This window comes from Balaenoptera physalus (genome assembly GCF_965194825.1).
Source record: "Balaenoptera physalus genome assembly, chromosome: 2".
Classification (NCBI taxonomy): Eukaryota; Metazoa; Chordata; class Mammalia; order Artiodactyla; family Balaenopteridae; genus Balaenoptera; species Balaenoptera physalus.
Window position 1 is genome coordinate 108,363,587 of NC_138883.1, and position 22,525 is coordinate 108,386,111.

The 22,525-nt window shown below is 43.0% G+C and overlaps 1 protein-coding gene and 1 long non-coding RNA gene across 2 annotated transcripts in view; one reads left to right on the forward strand and one right to left on the reverse strand.

The window, feature by feature from the left end:
• USP3 (ubiquitin specific peptidase 3) overlaps nucleotides 1-22,525 on the forward strand; it is a 222,414-nt gene that overhangs the window by 15,948 nt on the left and 183,941 nt on the right. The gene's annotated exons all lie outside the window — the stretch shown is intronic.
• The window catches only part of LOC309654340, a 66,048-nt gene continuing 45,132 nt past the window's right edge, over nucleotides 1,610-22,525 (reverse strand). The window contains exon 3 of the long non-coding RNA XR_014260165.1: nucleotides 1,610-21,309. This is a non-coding gene — a long non-coding RNA (uncharacterized lncRNA). The remainder of the gene's footprint in view (nucleotides 21,310-22,525) is intronic.

Sequence of the window (22,525 nt, forward strand, 5' to 3'; positions counted from 1 at the left end):
CAGAAGTGGTGGTAGCAGGGGGTCCTTCCAGTAGTACAGTGTTACTTATTGTCACTTAAGACAGTTGTTCCGAGCTGTTTACCTTTCCACGACATCTTACTCTTTTTTCCATCCTCCCCTGCTTCTTCTACTTGCCCTTTTATTCTCTTCCCTTCTCCTTCTCCTCTGGCAAGACCCAATGGCTTCTTTCTTCTTGCTCCTCTCTCTTTCCCTTCCCTCTTTTCTCATCTGCTTTTACTTTCCCCTCCTTTATTCTCTACCTCTTTTTCATTCTCTTTTCTCTGCGTTCATTGATGCCTCCCAAGGATGTTGCACTGTCTACTCTGGTGACCACTAACCCATGTGGCTATTTAAATTCAAATGAACTAAATGAAATGAAAAATCCAATCTCTCAGTCACGCTAGTCACATTTCAAGTGCTCAGTAGCACCAGCGGCTGCCCTATTGGACATTGCAGAACGTGATCATGTCCAGCGTTGCAGAAAATCCTCTAGGAAAGCACTGGCCCAGGGCTTGGCTGACCTGCCTTTCCAGTCTCTCGTCTCTTCTCCTTCTCAGCACCTCTTCTCTAAGGAGAAGAACAGTCTGCATTCTGCTCCTCTCCCTACCTTCCTGCTCACTCCACTTTATTTGGTGACTTTCTGTTTTCTGTATATTATATAAACTTGTCGAGGTGACCTTGCCAAGTAAACACAAAAATATATAATCATGTTGGACAGTTTATTTGGGGTAGTGAGTGATTCACAGCATCTTGTTTTCCATGCGTTGGGACACATCAAAATATTTTTAAACTCAACACATCAACACAGTATTTAAAACAATTGTACCTCAGACCTTTTTTGCTTCTTTTTTTAATCCACAGGTGTCTACCTTTCTGCCTTGTCTTGAGTTCAAGTAGCTTTAAAAGTAAAAAGTACAATTTTTTAATGCCTGAAAAACTATACATTTTAAGTATAAAATGGCTTTGAAATACACAGGAATCTAGTTACAGATTGGTGTTTGGCTGGGATGGAATGGACATTTACTTTTTGTTGAATGCCCTTTGATAGTATTTGATTTTTTACCAGATTTTTAAGTGTGTGTTCAGAACTTATTAAATTGAATTCTAAATTACTTTTGAAATTAAAAATAATATCTGAAAATGTCACGACACCAAGAGGATCAAACCAAAATAGTCCAGGAAAATGAGATCTCAGAGAAGGTAGTTTCTGAATGAGCCTGCACGGTTTGGGTGGTGGTGTCTCTTTAAAGAGATAATGCAGGGGGCATAGCCCTGCGTTAAATTTAGATTGATGTCCGGTGATAATTTGCCAAGAATCAGAATGCCCTGACAAGTGTCCCCTCCTGACCGTTGATAGAGATTTATATTAGAAAGAGAGCCATCCTTTTCCTTCCCACCCATCACTGAGAGCCTGTCCCTTTGGTGCCCACCTCCAAAGGGATGGAAAACGCTAACAGCCTTTGAGCCTCCTTTCCAGGGTCCACTCACCCACCTCTCTTCAATAAGGTCTTGATGAACAAAATGAAAGTTACCCTTTCTCTTCCTTTTCCTCGGCTCTCCCGGGCTAATCATGGTCGCACGACCTCCTTCGTACCACTGTATCTTCAAGGAAGAAAAGAGGGTGGAGCCTGAGATCTTGCCTGACTTCAAAATTGGTTGCAGCCCAAAGGCACTTCAAAACTTGGATTTATGTAGCATTTACAGTAGAGACTCGGGGTTCTTTAAAAAGGGATTTGAGGACAAGGATAGAACCATCATACCTACAAGATAAGTGACAGCTGTGCTGCCAATTTGAGAAAAAGGGAAATTGAGGCAGGGCACATTGGTGCGAGCTGGGATTCACAGCGTTCTTGACTTCCCGTAAGACCACATGGCATCCAAACCATATAATCATATGCCCAGACCGAACTGTAGCATCTCTGTGTGCATTCATCTAAATAAAGCGCCGCCTGGACCATGCCACCCAGGGGAGTTGGTTTGTGGTTCTTTCCCACTGTGGACTTCTATGGTGCCAGCCTGACCTCGGGCGGAATCATGATTCCCCTAAAAGAACAAAAGTTTACACTTTAGCTCCGTGGGGCATGCAGGAGTCAGTTTCTAATGAAAGGCTCTCTGGTGCTCTATGTTGGGAGGACAAAGTTGGTGTTGGGTTCTCCTTCTCACCCTGCAGCAGGGTTGACTGGCTTCTTTATATGACAGTCTCAGGATAGCATTCCAAGTGACAAAGGCAGAAGCTGCAAGTCCTCTTAAGTTCCTTGCCCCTGAACTCACAGGATGCCAGTTCAGCCACCTGTTACTGGTCAAAACAAGTCATAAGTCCAGCCTAGATTCAGAGGGTAGGAAAATAGATTCCGCTTCTTGGTGGGAGGAACTGCAAAGAATCTGTGGCCAGATTTCATCCACCACACACATATATTAAAATATTCATTTAATATTGAAATATACATAATATACAGCAAACCTAGAAAACATAGCCTAAATTTCCACAATTTCCCTTAACTGGTTGAAAGAAAAAGCATTTATCACTAAACTATTCTGCCAAATGCAGACATTTTCACTCTTTTTAAACCTAGATAATGCTCTTTTTTAAATGCAAGAATAAAAGGGGAAAAACTGACTCTTTTAGAGGGAATGATAAAACACAGTCCTGGAAATTGAGTCTCCAGCAGGGAACATCTGTTACCACTTAATGTTTAACTGTATAAGCCCCAGACGATGAGAATGGGTGAGATTCTGTAGTTTGGGACTTACTAAGTACCATCTGTTTCTCAATTAATTTTTAGTTGATGTGGAATTTTGTGTTTTAGGCAGACAATTTGAAGGGCACAAAATAAAGCTAAGAAGAATAGAAGTGAGCAAAACAGGAGGCAGTTCTCACAGGAAAGCAGGTGGCGGGGGTTCTGCCTCTGCCCGAGTGTAGCTGGATATTACATCAGATGTTACTGTTACTCGCATTAAGAGAGACTGAAAAAAAATGGCAGTTTTGCACCACAAACAAAATGCATGGAAGAAAAAGAAGAAAGGGAACACAGTGAGAGTAGGAGGATAGTAAATGCTAAGAAGTGCAATTTGTGAAAAAGCTTTACTTCCAAGAAAAAAGAATATTCATATAATTTTGGAAGAAACTGTCCTGGAACAACTGCTGTTTTAATCCCCAAACCCTGTCCTCAATATGTGAGACCGCAGTCGGCTAAAGAAACATGTCCCAGAAACGATTTATACACTCAGGCATCAGGAAAGTCACTGATAACAGGTAGTATGTGATTTTCTTAAGGAGAAAATGACTGATGACCACCGCGATTCAAAGAGCATGGAGTAAAATCAAGGGCTCAGTGAGTCAGGCTGAAAACAAGAGAAAAAATGTAAGCGAGGTAAAAATAGTCTGATTTGCAGGCTGCAAGAAAGGGAGATATCTGTAAGATATCTACCCACTGTGCAAGAATCTACCCACTCCCTCCTCACCACAATCCTGGAAAAATGTTAACTCGCCTTCTAAAAATGAGAAAAAAAGGAAAAGAAAAAGGAAAACCCTGAGACTTCACTGACCTAGACAAACAGCCAAAATGGGGCTGTTCACAAAGGAAACCATAAAAAAGATGAAAAGACAACTCTCAGAATGGGAGAAAATATTTGCAAATGAAGCAACTGACAAAGGATTAATCTCCAAAATGTACAAGCAACTCATGCAGCTCAATATCAAAAAAAGCAAACAACTCAATCCAAAAATGGGCAGAAGACCTAAATAGACATTTCTCCAAAGAAGATACACAGATAGCCAACAAACACATGAAAGAATGCTCAACATCACTAATCATTAGAGAAATGCAAATCAAACTACAATGAGGTATCACCTCACACCAGTCAGAATGACCATCATGAAAAAGTCTACAAACAATAAATGCTGGAGAGGGTGTGGAGAAAAGGGAACCCTCTTGCACTGTTGGTGGGAATGTAAATTGATACAGCCACTATGGAGAACAGTATGGAGGTTCCTTAAAAAACTACAAATAGAATTACCATATGATCCAGCAATCCCACTACTGGGCATATACCCTGAGAAAACCATAATTCAAAAGGAGTCATGTACCAAAATGTTCATTGCAGCTCTATTTACAATAGCCAGGATGTGAAAGCAACCTAAGTGTCCATCGACAGATGAATGGCTAAAGAAGATGTGGCACATATATACAATGGAATATTACTCAGCCATAAAAAGAAATGAAATTGAGTTATTTGTAGTGAGGTGGATGGACCTAGAGTCTGTCATACAGAGTGAAGTAAGTCAGAAAGAGAAAAACAAATACCATATGCTAACACATATATATGGAATCTAAAAAAAAATGGTTCTGAAGAACCTAGGGGCAGGACAGGAATAAAGACGCAGATGTAGAGAATGGACTTGAGGATGCGGGGAGGGGGAAGGGTAAGCTGGGACAAAGTGAGAGAGTGGCATGGACATATATACACTACCAAATGTAAAATAGATAGCTAGTGGGAAGCAGCTGCATCATATGGGGAGATCAGCTCGGTGCTTTGTGACCACCTAGAGGGGTGGGATAGGGAGGGTGGGAGGGAGACACAAGAGGGAAGAGATATGGGGATATATGTATATGTATAGCTGATTCACTTTGTTATAAAGCAGAAACTAACACACCATTGTAAAGCAATTATACTCAATAAAGATGTTAAAAAAAATTAAACACCCACACACAAAAATGGGGCTGTTCAGAGTGAGTTGCAAGGCATGCTGGGTAGGGAAGGTTAAGAGCCTGTGGCTGCCTTGGGTCTTGCCCTTACTAGCTACTTGACCTTGGGTGAGTCATATAGTGTCTCTGAACTTCAAGTTTTTATCTGTAAAATGGGAGCCTAAGGTATTGCACACAGCATGCCTGGCACTCAATAAAGCCTGGGTACTTATAAAAATAGTTCCTCAGTAAATTCCTGTTATTCTCTTTGGGAGGGATAAGCTCCGGCTAGTTTGTCCCATTTCCTGTCTCCTGGCCAGTCCTAACATTTAAGCTCATATGAGACTGGACCTGATTTAAGCACAGCAACTTTGGGGCTCCCAGCGGGAGTGGGGAATCGTTCTCCTTCTGGCCAGGATCCACCTGGCCCCAAGTGACAAACCTCAATATGGCTTCAATTTTTAAACATCTTGTTGCCTTAAGAGCCTCAGTAGATTTCCAAGTGTTGCCTCTATTGCTGCATCTATGTTTCACTCCAAATATAAAATGCTAACTTTTCAAATGTGCATTTTCCTTCCCAGGAAGCCTTTAATAAAAATAATATAGATATCTATTCATCTGAGTGTTTTTTGCCAGGAGACAAGAGAGTGGAGGAATGATCTGCTGCATTTTATTTTTAAACAAATATAATCTTTAGCAGTGGTTGAATTCACTTAATATTTATTGAACGTTTAGTACGTGCCAGGCAGATACAAGTGCTCAGGTGAGACAAAAAAGTAAATCATAGTCCTTGCCCCTTAAGAGTTTATGGTCCAAAGGGGGCTAAAACTACTACACTGTAATAATTACATTCAGGGTATAATGTAATAAGGATCACAAACCAGGTAGGGACAAGGTGAATCAGGGATTTTGAAGGAAGGGTAGCATTTTCTTTCTCTTGTTTTTTTCAAACATCACACTCTTTTTTTTCCATAAATTTATTTTTTTAAATTTATTTTTGGCTGCATTAGGTCTTTGTTGCTGCGCACGGGCTTTCTCTAGTTGTGGCGAGCGGGGGCTACTCTTCCTTGCGGTGCGCGGGCTTCTCATTGCGGTGGCTTCTCTTGTTGTGGAGCATGGGCTCTAGGTGTGTGGGCTTCAGTAATTGTGGCACGTGGGCTCAGTAGTTGTGGCTCGTGGGCTCTAGAGCGCAGGCTCAGTAGTTGTGGTGCATGGGCTTAGTTGCTCTGCGGCATGTGGGATCTACCGGGACCAGGGCTCGAACCCGTGTCCCCTGCATTGGCAGGTGGATTCTTAACCACTGTGCCACCAGGAAAGTCCCGGCATTTTCTGTAGGAGATTTTTATTACATCAACAACATTCCAATAAAAATAATACCCTAATGAGTAGTGATTTTCCTTTCTCTGTGTTCCATTACACATCCTTATTCATACCTTTATGTGATTTTTATAGTATCTTCACAGTACAGTTTTGTGCTCTCATAAGCATTATGTGATAAGCATTTCCTTTTGCTAATAGTTTTCATCATACTTTCCATCTGGTGGTGAATGTAATTTCCTTTACAGTCCCCTGGTGTGGGATAGTTGCGCTATTTCTCCAGTTTCTTCACAGTTAACAGTTATGGTGTAAGGGGAATCTTTATTATGCATGTAACTTTTTTTCTTTTTTGGTATCATTTTCTTTAGTTTAGCTCTTCAAGGTAGGATTGATGGGGGTCAACGGGCATGAACATTTCTATCTCCTTTGAAATATATTGCTCCATTGTTCCCCCCGCAAAAAGGTTGGGCCCATTTACACTGTCACCAGCAGTAGATGTACTTGTTTCATCAAAAGCGTGACAACGTTGGGTGATTTCTCATTTTGTTTTGTTTTTGTTTTTGTAATCTGCTAATGTCATAGCTATGCCCTGATGCCTCGTAATACATTTTAATTCTCATTTCTCTGATAACTATGTTTCCCCATCCTTCCTGGCTGTAACTCTTACATGACTTGCCTGTTCAGGTGAGATGAGCAGGAGATCCACAGGCAGAGAGCTGGTGAGCAGGCACTTTGAGGAGAGCAAACGGCTTACTCAGGTGTTGAGGTAGGAGAGAGCCTCATGCTAAGGAACACAAACCTTTTGACTGAGGCATAGGGTGGACAAAAAAGAGAACCGGTGGAGGTGAGGCCAGAAAGGAAAGTGGAGGCCAGTGTGTGCAAAAGCTTGTTTTGAGTCCTATAGGATTTTTAGTTTAACTTGGACAATGTGCCTCATAGGAGCGAACAATTGGGACAGGCTGTCTCTCTCCTTTACCTCTGATGAATCCACGGGCCCAGCAAGCAGAACTACCAGCTCCACGTGCCCCTGTCGTCTCTAACTCTTGCCCCTCGCTTCTTTTCCACCTGGGGCCTACTGGTTCCCACGGCTCCTGCCCACCTGCCTCTCCTCCTCCACCTTCCGCTTCACACTCCTGGAACCGGGGCCCCTCCCCTCCTCAGGTGCCATCCGACCCTCGCTGTCCGCACGCGGCATGGCTCAGCCTACTTCCGATTTGCCCTCTGTTCTTCTGAACCAGCCCAGGACCCAGCATCAGCCCCGGGCACTGGACCCCCGGTTCTGCACTCCCCACCTTGGCCCCCTCGGGGATGTGTTCTCTCTGTGTTCCCAGAGGGTTAAAAACCACAGGACTGGGAGGGAGGCATCCACAGTGTCTTTCCTCCTCTACCAGGAAAAAGCAAGGCAGCCTACAATAGAACTACAGAGGAGACGGATGTGGTCCTTTGGGAAAACCCCTAGGCCTTGCTTCCCGAGAGCTGCTAAGTCCCAGGGGAGTGTTTCTGCCCCACAGAGCTGATAGCCAGGCCTTTCCAAGAATCATATTTCTCCTGGCACATCCCCAGCTGGAGTCCCATGTGCTGCTGAAAGAGGCAAAAGCTGACAAATAGCACCGGGCCCTTCCCCAGGCTCAGTCTTGGTAACCACAGGGAAGCTTCCAGAAGATGTGGAGAAGGCCCTGGACCAGGAGCCCCAGACTGGGAGTAAGCCACGCCAGGTTAGGCTGTGACGCAGGACAGTTGCCTCAAAGTGAGTTTGGTGGAATCTTAGGTGATATTGCTTGGAAGTATGAAAATCTCCGATGGGAAAAGAAGTTTCCCTAGACAATGCCCTGGGAGCTCCCTCGACCCAAGTGCTGCACTTCTGACTTTCTCTAAGCAGACTTTCTGACAGAAAGCTCTTGGTTCCACCACTTCCAGCTGCATACCTTTGGGAGATTTCTTCACCCCACTAAGCCTCATTATTCCTTATCTGTGAAATGGGAATAATGAACCCAATGCAAGGTGTTCTGAGGATTAAATGAGATAACGTATATGGAGTGATTAGTGCGTGGAGGCCCTCCATAAATGGTAGTGTGATCTTTTGGATTACTTTGGCCAGCTGCCTGCCTTTGCACCTCTTCTGAGTGCATCAGCCTGAACACCCGTGAGGTTGTTGAGCATCTGGCCCCAAGCCCTGAGAGGTACCACATGTCCGGGACCATTTCCTCCTCCTAGATCTGCAGCCCAGCGCTCCCTTTCAGACATCTGTGGCTCAAAACGTGGGTCTCCAGATGCCCACATGTGTTAGGAACGTCTGTTCCTCCAGGGCAGGCGGAGGAGAGACAAAACCCCATATCCGTGGGCACAAGCACAATAGCTTCCCCGTTACGTAGGCCTTGATGGGAGGGGCTGCACTCAGGGGTCCAGGGTTTCCCTGAAGGCATCGTGACTTCCCCACTGGTTAGGGGTCTTGCAGAGAATGGCACAGCTGAATCCCAGCAGCATCTGATGGGCACTTACTGAGTATTGTCCTCTGTCCAGCCCCGGTAGCCAGCGTCTTTGTCTCCAAATGCTCTCCCCGTGGGAGTTTGGGGAGTGCTGAGGGTTCCATCCCTGGGTGCTCTGTGTGGCGAGAACCACTCTGTCTCCATACGAGGATGATGGGAAATCCTGTCTACCACAACCCTGTGGAAACCACGAAATGCTACACGAGTGTAAGGCGTGATAACTGTGATTTCTGGCCTGAGTCACATCCCCTAAACCACACCAGCCTTTGCAGACTATCCACCGGTAGCGTGGTTTGATATTTTAGCGGACTGCGTGGCTCCTCAGCATGGGTTTCCAGCTCTTCCTTTCTTTTCAGACAAGACAAGTTAAATCACACCCTCGTCAAGCTGGATAGATGCCCCCAGCTGGTGTCTGGCATGAGCTGTGATGATGAGATCGTTCAGATTCTAAGGTTGTCCCCACACTCACCTGGTAGAGTGAGTTCTCAGGAATTCTGGCCGCTCTGAAAAGTAGAAAATCAATTGCTTTTGATCCTGGAATACAGTTTGCTCTCATATTGTGGGCAAGCAATTGCTAACTTGGCCAACTTGATGTTTAAAAACACCTTAGTGTCTGTTTTTTATTAACTCTATTTGACCAGACAGTATAAGCCAAATGAAGGAAAAGGTAAAGCTTTGAACATTATCTTAGGGACTAGCTGGAGGAAAACAGAAACAGAACAATCATATCAGCATGAACTAAGTGCTTCCCGCCACTAGATACTGCCTGCCTTCTCATCTTATCCTCACACTAACATAGGGACCTATGTTTGCCATTTTTTTCCAACAAATGAATCTCAGTTATTGGAATAATTTATTTTTTTCTGACTTTTTTTTTATACTTTTTTTTTTTAATGTCTTCTATTTATTTTTGGCTGTGCTGGGTCTTCGTTGCTGCACGCGGGCTTTCTCTAGTTGCGGTGAGCGGGGGCTACTCTTCATTGCAGTGCGTGGGCTTCTCATTGCGGTAGCTTCTCTTGTTGCGGAGCACGGGCTCTAGGCGCACAGGCTTCAGAAGCTGAGGCACGCGGGCTCAGTAGTTGTGGCTCACGGCATGTGGGATCTTCCTGGACCAGGGCTCAAACCCGTGTCCCCTGCATTGGCAGGCAGATTCTTAACCACTGTGCCACCAGGGAAGTCCCTTTTCTGACTTTTAACATGAAAAATAAATTAAGCTTTAAGTCCAGGTTTATCAATGCAGTGACTTTGGGGACGCTTTTCTCCCTACGCCAAAGCAGGAGTTCTAGTAAATGTGTTGGTTTCATGATTCTTGTACTTTCTCTGGTTGTTTCCCATCCGTTCTTCTTTGGGCAGGCCCACTACTAACATTTGCAGAGACCAAGGCAAGAACTTAAATGAGGGCTCCCTGGCCCACAGTTCATAATGCTTCTCTCCACACCTCTGGTTCTGTTCCTCACGACAGAGGGCCTTGCGGACATGGGTGCAAATAACCCTGTCCAAACTTCACTGGCATGCTCCCACCAGAGCCCCCTTGGCCATCTGTTGGGCCCACCTTTGGAAGGGTGGGTCTGGGGAAGAGTTCATTAATGGCCCTAGAAGAGGGCTTGGGGTCATTTCAGCAGCGAATTCCAGGGCCCAGGTATCCAGAGCCCGATCTGGAAGGTCCTCCTTGTCCTTGGCTCCCCCTGGCTCCCTGTTCTCACTCCGTGGGGAGGGGCCCAGCCACAGGAAGACCTGAGCAGATGGTCCTAAAAGCAGAAGCTGTAGGACAGGCACCCTGACTGCCCAGATCTAGGGGTAATACTGCCTTTGTATTTAGTGCTGGGTGCCAGTGCCAGCCATGTCAACTGGGAAGCCAAGAAGCTGCGGCTGCCCTGGGCCCAGAGGACCAAAAAGCATATCCCTGGACCCAATGACAGGCCTCAAAGTGGAACTCAGAGGGACCGGATGCCCTCTCCACCTAAAAATTCTTCCTCTGTTGCCAAAACGTTGTTCTATGTTTTGTTTTCAAAATGATTTTTTTTTTGCCAAACTAAGTTTTTATTGAAGTATAGTTGATTTATTTACAATGTTGTGTCAATTTCTGCTGTATAGCAAAGTGATTCAGTTATATATATATATATATATATATATATATATATATATACATATATAAACATTCTTTTTTTCTGTATTCTTTTCTATTATGGTTTATCATAGGATATTGACTATGGTTCCCTGTGCTATACAGTAGGACCTTGTTGTTTATGCATTCTATATATAAAAGCTTACATCTGCTAATCCCAACCTCCCACTCCATCCCTCCCCCAACCCTTCCCCCTCGGCAACCCCAAGTCTGTTCTCTGTGTCTGTGGGTCTGTTTCTGTTTCGTAGATAAGTTCATTTGTGTCATAGTTTAGATTCCACATATAAGTGATATCATATGGTATTTGTCTTTCTCTTTCTGACTTACTTCACTTAGTATTGATATGGTAATCTGTAGTTGCATTCATGTTGCTGCAAATGACATTATTTCATTCTTTTTTGGGGGGGACGTGGCTTAACCTTTACTTCTCACAGTTCTGGAGATTGGAATTCTAAGATCAAGGTGCAACAGATTCTGTTCTTGGTGATGGACGACTACTTCCTTGCTTGCAGGCAACCACCATCTCACTGTATGCTTACACAACTTCTTCTTTGTGTGCATGTGGAAAGAGAGACATCTCTCTGTCTTCTTCCTCTTTTTTTAAAAATTGGAGTATAGTTGATTTGTACTGCTGTGTCAGTTTCTGCTGTACAACGAAGTGTTTATTTCATTCTTTTTTATGGCTGAGTAATACTCCATTGTATACATGTACCACATCATCTTTATCCATTCATCTGTTGATGAACATTTAGGTTGTTTCCATGTCTTGGCTATTGTGAATAGTTCTGCTACGAACATAGGGGTGCGTGTATCTTTTTGAATTATAGTTTTGTTTGGATGTATGCCCAGGAGTGGGATTGCTGGATCATATGGTAATTCTATTTTTAGTTTTCTGAGGAGCCGCCATACTGTTTTCCGCAGTGGCTACACCAACTTACATTCCCACCCACAGTGTAGGAGGGTTCCCTTTCAAAATGATTTTTTATGTCTGAAATTCCATAGCTCTTGCTTTGCAGTCACAAGGCAATTAAGTTGGAAAATCTCGAAGCAACTAGGAACAATTTCATAAACAGACAAATCAGTTACAAGAGAGGCTCTCCAAGTTCAGAGGCTGGGGAGAGGGACAAGTGGCCGTGAGGCTAGATGTCCCTCTTTTCAGCCTCTGATGATGAGGCCTCACTCCCTGGGAAAGGTTGAACAGTAACTTCAGTGTGTAGGTGCATGGTGAGCTCTGTGTCTGGAATACCTAAGACCTGAATGAACAAAGCAGATCTGGGGTGTATAATGACCGGAATTTCCAAGAGAAAATAAGCCCTTACTCTTTCAAGGAGAACCAGTGTGTGGACGTGGCAGCAAGCTAGAGTTCTCCAAGTGGAGAAGCCTCAAGCTTCACATCAGTTGGGGAAAATGAGAACGGGGTTTCAAAAAGAGAGTGAGAACTCATTTAAATTGGCCACAGGCAACCACGTGTGACACTAGATATGCAGTTTCTAAGAAGTCTGGGCATCCATGCTACATCAGAAAAAAGAACTTAATTCAGGGCTTCTCAGTGTTTTCTTCTGACAGAATATTTTCTCTAATGACAGAAGCCAGTGACCTTGTACCCAGGAACCTGAGATCATGGCCCAAAGCTACTTGGGGCAAATGCAAATTTTCTTCCAAGCTTTATGCTTTTGAAATGTGTTAAAATGGTACATTCACTTCCATTAAAATCCTGATTCATTTAACGGAAAGCTCTAAGGGTTTTAAGTTCTTCGGGGCTGCAGGTGTGAGGCTTCTACTTCTGAAAGGAGATCAGAAACAGGCAAGTGATCCAAATCCAAGTGTTTCTGACCTAATGTTGAGACTGATTAATAACTGAAAAGGCTGACTTCAGCCAAGGCACACGGGACCAGTGATGGCTGATGGCTGATGTAAGCTTTCTGTTTCTGAGCTGTGTTTCTCTTGTTGGCCTCAAGCCTCAGCCAGGTCTAGTACACCTGCTGGCCTTGTCTGAGTGGTACCTTGGCATTAAGAGAGAGGCCTGACTCCACCCTTGTGGACCAGGGGAGCATCCCAGAGAAGGAGTTCCAAGGCAGCCAGTGGTGACCAACGGAGAGACGGCAAGCCATCACCTGGCAAACAAGCTAAACATCACCTGGCAAGCAAAAACTGTCCCCAGGACCCTGAGAAGTACTGGAAAGGAAGACAGCTACTGGGGCCAGATTAGAAGGGAGTGAGAGTTGTATCAAGGCTGTCATGAGCATGTATGGTACCTTCATGCAAACTACAAACCAAGGGCCCCTCTGAGCAATGAATTACAGAAAGGCTGGTACCAACCCCATTTGTCATCTTGCTTAGGTGCCTTTGTGCATTACACAGCCTGCACTTAGAGAATGGCACTGGCTGGATGTTCAAGAGAAGGTGACCCTAGAAATAGGGGACCGTATAAACACCTGGTAGCAAAAATAACATTTCCCCCAAATCTTCCAGCAAAACTGGTGCTCTAGATTAGGAGTCAGCAAGCCATGGGCCGTGGACTAGCTTCACGCCTGCTTTTGTAAATAAATTTTTTTTAATTTATTTTATTTATTTTATTTATTTTAGTTTTGGCTGTGTTGGGTCTTCGTTGCTGCACGTGGGCTTTCTCTAGTTGTGGCAAGCGGGGGCTACTCTTCCTTGTGGTGCGTGGGCTTCTCATTGCGGTGGCTTCTCGTTGCGGAGCACGGACTCTAGGCACGTGGGCTTCAGTAGTTGTGGCACGCGGGCTCAGTAGTTGTGGCTCACGGCCCTAGAGCGCAGGCTCAGTAGTTGTGGCGCACAGGTTTAGTTGCTCCGCAGCATGTGGGATCTTCTCAGACCAGGGCTCGAACCCGTGTCCCCTGCATTGGCAGGCGGATTCTTAACCACTGCGCCACCAGGGAAGCCCTGTAAATAAATTTTTATTGGAATACAGCCACGCTCATTCAGTTATAGATTGTCAGGCTGCTTTCATGTTCCAACAGCAAAGTTGAGTGGTTGCTACAGAAACCACATAGCCTGCAAAGCCTATTTACTATCTGGTCTTTTACAGAAAATGTTGGCTGAACCCTGCTCTAGAGAGAGATGCCATGTGTCTCCTGTGGCTTTTGCTCACCAGTTGGCTCACTGCTGAGTACCTTTAAAAATTAACTAGCCCTGTTTGGAAAGCTGGGAATCTATCATTGAATCTCAGAGTCAATAACAGAAACACTGAATGTTTCCTGTTAGGACTCCCTCTCTCGAATAAAGGGCTGATGACTAGAGAAAGAGTAAAGGAAAGTGTTTGCTGTAGTGGGTTTTGCTAGAAACCATTAACTTCCAGTCTTTTCCCTCTCACTCCCGGCCCCTCCCCCCACCCAAATGTTACAAAGCCTTGAGACGTCTTCCATATCCACCCCGTTCATTCTGTTCCACTTCACCAGCCAGCTCAGGCCTTGGCACGCTCATCCCTGGACCATTTCCACAGCCCTCAAACTAGTTCCCTTGCCGCCAATCTTCTTCCTCTCCCTCCCACAATCGCCAAATTAATGTTCCTAACACGATGCTATCGCTCCCTTCCTTCCATGCCTGCTCACTGCCTACAGCAAGAATTTCAACCCTCTGAGGCATCTGAACGACCTGCAGTTTTAATTCAAAGGCACATCCCCAACCCGCATAGAATCTGATTCTGTAGAACTGACCTTGGACCCAGGCTATGTGTTTTTAAAAACTTACAGATAGTTCAGAGGTACAGTCAAGGTTAACAACTACTTGCCTACAGGATATGTTTCAAACTCCTTAACCTGGTCTCAACCTCCTCCTCCCAACTTGCTCCTAGCACTTTTCCAACCTGTATATACAAAATCTTTTCAATCTATCTTAGACAACAGAGTGTATATACACACACATTGTGTATATACAAATATATATATATATTTGTATGTATGTATATATATGAGATTTTTTGTGTGTATGTATGAGGTATAGATATATTTGCGTATATGTATATATGATATATTTGTGTGTGTGTATATATGAGGTATACTTAGATCAGTGAGAGATAAATGATTATATATATATATTATATGATCATTTTCTATATGGTCCTATAAATATGCTTGTAAATGCATAATTTAATTTTGAAAGAACACATAAAAAACTGGTAATAACAATAAAGTTGTTATTGTTATTTGTTTGTGTTTAACCAGGAGGCAAAATGGAAGTTCAAGATAGTGTTTAGAGTTAAATTACAGAAAAAGAAAATTAAACTTTCTTGTTTAGATACCCAAGGTTGTAACCTGGGAAATATAATACCCACACATGTGTTATCTGGTTTAGTCCTCTCAACCACCTCTGCAAGGTTAGTATCATTCCCATTTTACAGAGGGAAAAACCAAGCCTTAGAGAAGTTAAATGACTTAATCAAGATTATACAACTTCTCAGGGTTAGAGCTGGGATTTGAACCTAGAGTCCAAAGTTGATGCCTCTTCAGGACTCCAAATTCCCTTTTAAGTGGGGTTTGTCTCAGCACTTCTAAGAGAGGTTCACACATCTGCCAACTAAGAGGGTGGTTGGCTTTTAAGGACCAAATTATGCTCTTGGGTTGAGGGTAGGAGAGACAGAAACGGGATGAATCGGAGAAAATAAAGGGAATAATGTGTACCCCCCACTCCCACCCATCTCTCTTTCCCTTCTTGGAGAAGGGCCTCTTGTCTGACTGGTTCCCTCTCCCTTCAACACAACTCAATTCAGGTGTGTCTCCCACTCTACCCTAATTCCTGGCAAACCAGTGTTTGGGAACCTGATTTGGGAAGGCTTGAGTTGACAGGATGGGCCATGGTTTCATGCAACAAGATGTCTGTTATTGCCACAGTGTCCTCCCAAGGGACAGTGATGATCTGGGTGTGCCTTGGTGGTAATTTCCCCTGAAGGCAAATGAGTTATGAGGTCTCAGTTACTTCTGAAGAGGACCAAGGAACCACAGGTGAAGCTGCCACCCAACCCAGGATGTGACTACTTATTGTATGAGTGAGTGAGTGAGTGGGTGGATGGATAGATGGATGAAGGAGGAATGGTAGATGAGTGGAAAAATAGAAGGATGATGGATTGATAGATGGATGGATGGATGGACAAGATGATGGATTGTTCTCAGGAGCTCTGCCCGTTCTTCACTATCCTCTAGATATGGTGGCTTCCATCACTTCCTTCTACGCTTGGGGTCACTCAGAGATGCATCTAGGACTGGATTAAAAAGCAGGTCTCCACTCTGTCATAGACTGTTCTCTCCGTTTGACTTCATAAAATTCAAAGGATTCTACTCCAGACTGGAAAGAGCAACAATATTCCCTGCGGCAAAAACTTATAGATTGTTTATACAAAAATAAAAAGGATGACTGAGACTATGGAAACTGGAGGTCTTCTGACCTAATTATGATTAGTAATAGGAGAGCTTCATGTTTACCCAACGCTTCTTTTCCCTTGGTGCCAGAGTTACTGAGTCCGTCTTCCCTGTTTTCATGTTTTTTCCTGTTATCTTCCCTCCAGGGTAGTTAACTAATTTCCCCCTCACTCCTTTCCTGCACCTTCCATTCTGGCTGAACTAAACCACTTGGGTCTGATTTTTCTACTTCTTCTATGAAAGACAGGTTTTAAAATTTCAAACAATAGTTGTGGAGTTTTCCATAACTCCTTGCAGTTCTATCAGTTTTTGCTTCATGTATTTTGAAGCTCTATTATGAGGTATACAAATGGGTAAGATTATTATGTCATCTTGATGAATTGACCCCTTTGTCATTACGAAATTACCCTGTTTATCCGTGCTAATATTGTTTCTCTGAAATCTACTTTGTCTGGTGTTAATATAACCACTCCAGTTTTCTTTTGACTAGTGTTAGCATGGTATATTATTTTCTATCCTTTTACCTTTAACCTACTTGTGTTTTTGTATTTAAAGTGGATTTCTTATAGACAGCATATAGTTGGGTCTTGGCTTTTTTATCCAATATGACTATCTCTATTTTAATTTGGATGTTCAGCCCATTTAAATTTGCTGTGATTTTTATATGGTTAGCTTTAATTCTACCACCTTGCTGTTTGTTTTCTATCTTTCCCATCTATTTTTTTGTTCATTTTTCCATCTTGTTCTGACTGTTTTTGGATTAATTGGATATTTTTCATGATTCCATTTTTATCTCCGTTGCTGGCTTATTAGCTATAACTCTTTGTTGTGCTATTTTAGTGGTTGCTTTAAGGTTTATAGTATACATCTTTAACTTCTCTGGTTTGCCTTCAAGAGATATTATACCACTTCATGTAAAATATGAGAACTTATAAGAGCTATTTCTATTTCTCCCCTCCCAGCCTTTGTGTTATTGTCGTCATACATTTACTTCTACATAATGGCATTGTTATTATTTTTGTTTTGAATAGTCAATTATCTTTTAAAGAGATTTAACTAAGAAGAAAAAGGTCTTTAAATTACCTATGCAGGGAGTTCCCTGGCAGCCCAGTGGTTAGGACTCAGTGCTTCCATTGCAGGGGGCACAGGTTCGATCACTGGTCGGGGAACTAAGATCCTGCAAGCTGCCAAAAAAAAAAAAAAAAAAAAATTACCTGTGTAGTGTCATTTGTGATGTTCTTTATTCCTTTATGTAGATCCAGATTCCCCTCTGCTATCCTTTTCCCTCTGCTTATCAGACTTCCAATAATATTCCTTATAGAATAAGTCTGCTGGTGGTGAATTCTTTCAGTTTTTGAATATATGAAAAAATATTTCTCCTAACTTTCTTTTTTCCTCTTTTTTTTTTTAATATCTATTTATTTATTTGGCTGCACTGGGTCTTAGCTGCGGCAGGCGGGCTCCTTAGTTGTGGTATGCGGGCTCCTTAGTTGTGGCATGCGGGCTCCTTAGTTGTGGCATGTGAACTCTTAGTTGCGGCGTGCATGTGGGATCCAGTTCCCTGACCAGGGATCGAACCCAGGGCCCCTGAATTAGGAGCTCGGAGTCTTATCCACTGCACCACCAGGGAAGTCCCTCTTTATTCCTCTTATAATTCTTTTTTTAGAAAGATATTGGTTTTTTGGAGCTGTTATATGTTCACATCAAAATTGAGAGGAAGGTACAGAGATTTCCCATATACTCCTTGCCTCCACACATGCATAGCCTCCCCCATTATCAGCACCCCTGATCAAATGGTACATTTGTTGCAATTGATGAACCTACACTGACATATCATAATCACCCAAAGCCCACAGTTTACCTTAGGGTTCACTCATGGAGTTGTCCATTGGTTTTGGATAAATGCATGATGACATGTAACCACCATTATAGTATCATACAAAGTATTTTCACTATTCTAAAAACCCTCTATGCTCTGCTTATTCATCCTTTTCCCCCTTCCCCAACCTCTGGCAACCACTGATCTCTTTACCATCTCCATAGTTTTGCCTTTTCCAGGATGTCATGGTTGGAATCATACAGTACATAGCCTCTTCAGACTGGCTTCTTTCACTCAGTAATATTCATGGGTTTTTTTGTATGGCTCAATAGCTCGTTCTTTTTAGCACTGAATAATAGAACATTGTCTGCATGTACCACAGTTTATTCATTTACCTTTTGAAGGGCATCTTGATTGCTTCCAAGTTCTGACAATTATGAATAAAGCTCCTATAAACATCCATGTGCAAGGTTTTCTGGACATAAATTTTCAACTCCTTTGGGTAAATACCAAGAAATAATGGTTGCTGGATCATATGGTAAGACTATGTTCAGTTTTGTAAGAAACCATCACACTGTCTTCCAAAGTGCCTGCACCATTTTTACGTTCCCACTGGAATGAGAGTTCCTGCCGCTCCACATCCTCACTAACATTTGGTGTCATCAGCATTTCAGATTTTGGCCATAGGAATAGGTACATAGAGGTATCTCATTGTTTTAGTTTGCATTTCCCTGTTGGCATGTAATGTGGAGCATCTTTTCAAATGCTTATTTGCCGTCTGTATATCTTCTTTGGTGAGGTGTCTGTTAAGATCTTTGGCCCACTTTTTAAATTGGCTTGTTTGTTTTCATATTGTTCAGTTTTAAGGGGTTTTTGTGTGTGTGTGTGTGTGTATATTTTGGATAACAGTCTTTTATCAGTTTTGTCTTTTGCAAATATTTTCTCCCTGTCTGTGGCTTGTCTTCTTATTTTCCTGACCATCTTCATTTTTGAAAGATATTTTCATTGGGTATGGAAGTCTAGTTTGACAGTTGTTTTTTTTTTTTTTTTCTTTTTAGTACTTTAAAGATGTCATTCTACTGTCTTCTAGCTTACTTTGTTTCTAACAAGAAGTCTGTCATCTTTATTTTTGTTTCTCTGGAATAATATGTCTTTTTTCTCAGCTGCCTTTGATTTTCTCTTTATCGCTGGCTTTAAGCAATTTGATTGATATGCCTTAGTGAAGTTTTCTTCATGTTTTTGTGCTTGGGGTTTATTGAGCTTCTTTGGGTCTGTCAGTTCATAGTTTTCATCAAATTTAGAACATTTTTGGCCATTAGTTCCTCAAATATTTTTGGCCCCCTGCCCATCCCACACCCCATTTCAGGGACTCCAGTCTCTAAATTACATGTCTGTTAGGGCACTTAAAGTTATCCCACAGTTCACTGATGCCCCAATTTTTTTTTTTTTAGTCTTTTTTCTAATTTTAATCTTGAATCTTTTCTATTGCTATATCTTCACATTCACTGTTCTTTTTTCTGCAATGTATAATCTGCTATTAATATTAGCAAGTGCATTTTTCGTCTTGGACATCACAGTTTTCATCTCTAAAAGTTCAGTTTGGGTTTATTTTATATCTTTCATGTCTCTACTTATCATATTCAGTCTTTCCTCTAGCTTCTTGAAATATGGAGTATAGTCATAATAACTTTAAAAAATATTATTGTATATGAATTCTATCATTTGTATTCTTTCTGAGTCAGCTTTGATGGATTGATTTTTCTCTTCATTCTGGATTATATTTTCCTGCATTTTTGCATGCCTGGTACTTTTTGTTGGGATGCCAAACATTGTGAATTTTACCTTGTTGGATGTTGAATATTTTTGTATTCATGTAAATATTCTTGAGCTTTGTTCTGGAATGCAGTTAAGTTACTTGGAAACAGTACTGTAGGGGAGCAAAACTTTCCACCCCAAAATGTCTCTTTGGCATGTGGACTGTTTTGAACAAAAACAATCAAGGCCCAAAAGACTCAGGAAGAAATTTTGACCCCTCCCTGAGCTCTCTAAAAAATTTTAGATAAAGGGTCTGCTTCTGCAATAGAGCTATCACCAGAGATCTCTGCAAAGATATGGGCTAGGATGGTGGGGGAAACTCTAGGTGGGGCCTAAAGATCAGAGTTCCATTGTCTCCGCATGGCTTTTCCAAACAGTTGCTTTTCCATCTTCATGTCAATTGCTTTCCTCGCCTTTGAAGTCCCAAACCACTACTCCCAACATCCTCTTTTGTCTTTAGCTGAAGATGGTATTTAAGGTGAGGGCTTAGGCCATTTTGGTGAGTTGCTCAGTTTTCCTGGGTCTCTCCCATGTATACATGTTATTAAACTTCTTAATTTTTCTCCTCTTAATCTGTCTCATGTCAATTTAATTCTTAGACCAGCCAGAAGAACTAGAACGGTAGAGGAAGATTTCTTCCTACCCAACACTTTGATAATTTCATGTCTTATTTTTCACTTTTGTTAGGCCAGGTCAGAGCTGCATTTAATTTACTTTTTTTTTTTTTTTTTTGTATATTGGTTGCACTGGGTCTTAGTTGCTAGTTGCAGCTCACAGGCTTCTTAGTTGTGGCTCACCAGCTCCTTAGTTGTGGCATGTGAACTCTTAGTTGCAGCATGCATGTGGGATCGAGTTCCCTGACCAGAGATTGCACCTGGGTGCCTGCATTGGGAGCGTGGAGTCTTAACCACTGAGCCACGGGGGAAGTCCCTGCATTTAATTTAGAGTTAATTTTCTTCCCCAAGGCAAGACCCTCCTTGGTACTCTAATCAGTGCCTCCTGAATTATGAGATTTTCCACTCTGGCTGCTGGGAGCAGGCATTGTTCTTGGCCCTATGAGCTCTGAGCACTGTTCCCTCAAATCCTTTTGGGTGGTTCTTTCCCTGGTTTCAGCAAGAGTCTTCACATGCCTTGGCTGGCCAGTACTCAAATGAATACTCAAGGGGGACCCTCTGCATATCTTCATAGTTCTCTCTGTGTGCAGCTCTCTCCTCTGCTACTCTGCCCTGTGAAGTCTAGCTGCCATAGCTGCCCTGCACCCCATCTCTGTTCACTAAACACAGGGAGACTCCCAGGCTCTGCCTGGGTTCCCCTCCATATGTCACAGATGAAAAAACTTTCTTCAGGCAATGAGCTAGGTAATTGTAGGGCTCACCTCACGTGTTGCCATTGTTTCAAATATTTTATCCAATTTTTTAGTTGTTTTGCATGGGAGGATAAATTCAATCCTTGTTACACCATCGTGAATAGAAACAGAAGTCCTGTTTAACTGATGTTAAACATCCCTTTGCACTGACGGGAATGAACAGAGGACCTTCCCATATAGTGGTCCATGGCTGTGAATCCTCAAAGCGGCCCAGCAGGTCTATCCCTCTGGGGACTCAAGTGCAAACCCACCTGATCTGGGCACTTTTTAGAGGCGAATGTTATATAGCACCCTCAAATTGACAGCCAAACATTGTGCCTGGAACAACAACAAAAAAAGGGGTGAAAATCAGTTGATATTTAACAAGACAGACCTACTCCTGTAAGACCATACTGGTCTATATCTTTCCCCAAGACAAAAGTGAGATGTAACCTGGAATTGACAGTACCCCAAAAAGCTGTCAGTGGTGAATCCCTAGACCCTTAGTAGAATAATATCCCACACTGTAGTATCTTAATGGTTTAGCCCACAGTCTATTCCCCTTTGTTAGGCATCTCTTTTTATCCTATTCTATTGGCAACAATCAAAGAGAATCATGGACCTTTTACTTTGATATTCCGATAGCCCCTAATCAGACTCATTCTCTAGAGCCTGATACGCAGTGTGAGGACCATGGCGTAGCAGCAGCACCTAAAAGCTTACGAATACAGAATTTCAGGCCCCAACCTAGACTTACCAGATCAGAATCTGCACTATAACAAGATCCCCAGGGGATTCGTATGCACATTAAAGTCTGAGACGCTCTGCTCTAGAGGAGGGATTCTGAGGGTCTGTCTGTGATGAAGTCCATCTGGTATAAAACCTTTTCAATATGAGGCTGTCTCCCCAGTACATCCTTACCCTCAATCTTGACCTCAGCTACAGGGCCCTGGTCCAACCCCTGGTAAACTTGAAGACGTGTAGCCCTGTCTTCCAAGAACTGTAACCTAAGAACTCTGCCTCTAGGTATTTATCTTAAAACTCCCACAGCATGTACAAAAGGAGACTGGTATAAGAAGGTCCATTGCAACCTAGTTTGCAGTAACAAAAGATTGCAAACAACTTGGGTGTCCGTTAACAGGAGAACGGATACATGCACTGAGATACATTCATTGTCTTAGTTTGGGTTCCCCCAAAAGCAGACCCTGAGACAGGATACAAGTACAAGTAGTTATGTGGGAGGTGATCCCAAATGTGTAACAGAGGAACAGAGGTGTGTTCTTGTGGTGTACATGGGCACGCTGCCCAGAGCCCCCTTCAAGGGAGGCCTTGCTGTCCAGCTGCTGGGGTCGGGGCCTCCAGCTGTCAGCTGCTTCAGGGTCTGCCTCAGCTGCCCAAGGTCACACTCTCCCCAGGGCAGCCCACAGCCAGGGACTGAGTGAGGCAGAGGTATTGAGAACCAGCCCTTTGGGTGTTCCATGGGACACTCTGCAGGCCACCACTCCCTCTGGGGTCCCCTGCAGGTTGGCTGAGGCTTCATCGGGCCTTCATCGCA